This window comes from Ptychodera flava, chromosome 19 (genome assembly GCF_041260155.1).
Source record: "Ptychodera flava strain L36383 chromosome 19, AS_Pfla_20210202, whole genome shotgun sequence".
In the NCBI taxonomy this organism is placed as follows: Eukaryota; Metazoa; Hemichordata; class Enteropneusta; family Ptychoderidae; genus Ptychodera; species Ptychodera flava.
In genome coordinates, this window is record NC_091946.1 from 22,453,141 (window position 1) to 22,456,251 (window position 3,111).

The 3,111-nt window shown below is 38.1% G+C and overlaps 1 protein-coding gene across 1 annotated transcript in view; it reads left to right on the forward strand.

Annotated features, from left to right (window-relative positions):
• Positions 1 to 2,487, forward strand: part of LOC139118926 (galactosylceramide sulfotransferase-like) — a 55,238-nt gene extending 52,751 nt beyond the window's left edge. Inside the window, exon 2 of the mRNA XM_070682492.1 lies at positions 1 to 2,487. This exon is cut by the window's left edge and continues 2,253 nt beyond it. The gene's annotated coding sequence lies outside the window, so the exon portion shown is untranslated.
• Positions 2,488 to 3,111: the final 624 nt, after the last annotated feature.

Here is a 3,111-nt window from a genome sequence, read left to right on the forward strand (position 1 = left end):
TTCAGAACGATACACATCAATAATTTATTTTCTCCCGGTGACGTCACTTACGATTCGTCCGATGGCAGTGACGTGCTGTGCGCATGATTTTTAGTCTGAAAAGTGTGTTTCTCATAGTGTTGGATTTACGAAACGACAAGCATTTGTCATGGTTTGGTCGCCATGGCGAGAATCGCGAGCCATGGACCCGGAACAACAGGAAATACTATGGCGTGAGCAATCTCAACTATAATTTGCATCTCTTCCCGTCTTCTTCGGTGAAATTGACACGATTTCAACCTGTAACATTCGGCATTTCTAAAGAGGCGCTCCGTTGCATTTTCAGATTTTAAGTAATACATCACGGATAGACTGCCTTATGCAACACCACAGGTAATCACAGTCGATGTGGACTGATATACAACGAAGGAGCCAGGAAAATCGCAAAAAGACCCACAATTTTTCAGCATTAAGAACGTGGATCCTGTTAAAAGTTAAGGTTGAAACCACTGTGAAGGCGCACAGCCAACAAAACTCATGACAGTCCCGTCCAATTAGGTAAATATCTGTACTTGACTGACCTTTCTTGGCTGAAAGTGTCGAAAAGATGGAACATTTCCTAACTAAAGAAAGAAAGTCCACGTTGAAAAGCCTGCGGAAAATCGGAAATATTTTCCGCCTGCTAAATGCAAGGGGCTTGAGACCGTAAGGATCTGCGGCCTTGTTTGCAATAAACTCAAACCAACAGTCAACGTTTCTCGTTGGTTTATAAAAAGAAGCAAATGCACATAAAGTGAGCAATATATTTTGTCACGTGACTTCTGAGTGAAGGCAATATTCGAGCCACATTTTTCAGTTGTTTTATCAGTCAGGGTCAGAAAGTGATGACAAAAGTAACCAATGTCACTTATGTTATATTAACATTAATATTAACCTGAGATGTACTATGGCAACGTCGATGTCAATTTTGTACCGTGTCTGTCTTGTCCGTGTTTGTAAAGTCAAGTAACTTCAACTGTCGTGGTATTTAAACAACAATAACAACAAAAAGAACACTGAACTTGACCAGTTTGAAAGTCAATACTCTTGTCACGTCGTCATGACGACAGAATATACTAGACCACGTAGTGGTAATGCACAGGATATCACATGCAAAAGCAAATCACCATTGAGGTAATTACCATCCGGCACAGGAGCATAAAAAACCGCAAAAGTAGGGTTAGGGATATAGAGACACAAACGTTGTCACCATGGACAATCGTTCTTTGAGTCGGCACAGCCACTCAAAATACACCTAGAGGAACACATCTGTAGGGTATCAATATCAGTCCTTCTGTAATATCGTACAGTATGTACATACTTGCAACTGTACAGCTATCTGCAAAATCGTACGACTGCCAAAGGTTTTTTCTTCTTTGCATTTTTCTCTTTTTATTTGTCTTGAAACGCTTAACATTTAGGAAGACGAAGAAAGCACAAAAACGGATAATAAGAGCATAAGACTTACTTAATTTACTCCGATGTAGCTGATTTCAATTGCGTAGCTCCAATAGCTAATTCCACGTCATCTGATTTTAAGCATTTTTTAATATTGAATTAATTTGCCAAATGTTTACTGTCAGCTTATTACAGGGAATTCACTTTCATTTGCACTTACAAATGTACAAACACACACTATTGCAGATGCCCACTTTCCCTGGCAATTACGTTTCTCGTGCACTGTATCATTCGAAATAACCTCTGTTACAGTAATTCCTCTTGATGAGGGATGTCATATGCCTTGATTTCGAACCATATTGATACATAATACATTACAGTGACGTAATTGATGACGTCATCTCTGTATATATTTGTCCAAAACACTGAAATGAACAAATTCTGTTATAGATCATTAGCACATCCTTTGCTAGTATACTAGTATACAGTCAGCGCTCTCTAAGGAGAGTAACCAGTGTCATTATTTAAAAAAAGTCGGGGTATTCAAACTCTAGAATGAGTACGAGTCACAATTGTAATTCTCCTTGATGTTGTTAAAATAATATTATGACAATAATTACTATAACGTGCCTTGTTATGCCCGTTTTACACAATGTGACATATCAAACGCTGTATTGCTCCCTTTGTGTGGGGGCGCCCTGATGTACGAATATGTCTCTGCGAACCTTCATTGGCCAAGTACGTACAATTATTTCTGTACAAATTGACGGAAAGTATCGGAAAATGGACCGTAAGCATGAACCAAACAGCACATGTAAAAGTTGGTAATGCTGACTCAAGACATCTTAACGTGTTTCCTTGAAGGTTTTACGCTCAATCATGTATCTGTTCAACGTTTTGTTTTATTAAAATACGGCCTGGGGAGTTCTTTAGCAGGTGATTCTATTGGTGACGGTAACATTTCTTATTGCCGAGATGTGCAATTTTGGCGATGTTCATCGGTGTTATGTAAATAGCAAAAAAAGATCTGGAAATTTACAGTGAAGTATTAAATAACTTTTTTGCAATGAACTTGGAGTCTGTTTCGTCCATAGGATACGATATTCTCTTACTGTGGTTCTGTTGTTTGATACGACATGCCTGAAAGACTTATCTCTTTGGACTGCTCTTTTTTAATACACAAAGCGTGATATGATTGTGTTTGTAAATCGTTCACTCTATTGGCTCTGTCGTTCATATTCAGCGTGACGAAACAACTGGAAGCTGATGATGTGATTTGATGGACGATGTGTTTGGCAAACTCCGGGCGAGAAGTGGGCTTGCAACTTTTGGCATGTCTCATATTTATGCTTTCTTATAACACGATTGGAACTAATTTGGGATAATTGGATGGCGAAATAAGAAATAATCGATTTAATCTACAAATGTTATCTCATCTGCTTTTCTTTTTATATTACACATTTGTTTTTATGAGTAATTTGCGATATTGCAACATTCAGCTATATTGCACCTAACACTTTTGAGAAATTTGTAAAAAATGAAAATCCAATTATCCCAAATTAGTTCCAATCGTGTTTTATTTTGAAAACAAAAACAAGTTTCACGATAGGCCAAGACGGCATATTCAGTACGCATTCTCCGCGTGGAGGGGGTTCATTTAAAATGGATGAATATAAAATACACGAGCGAGCACCA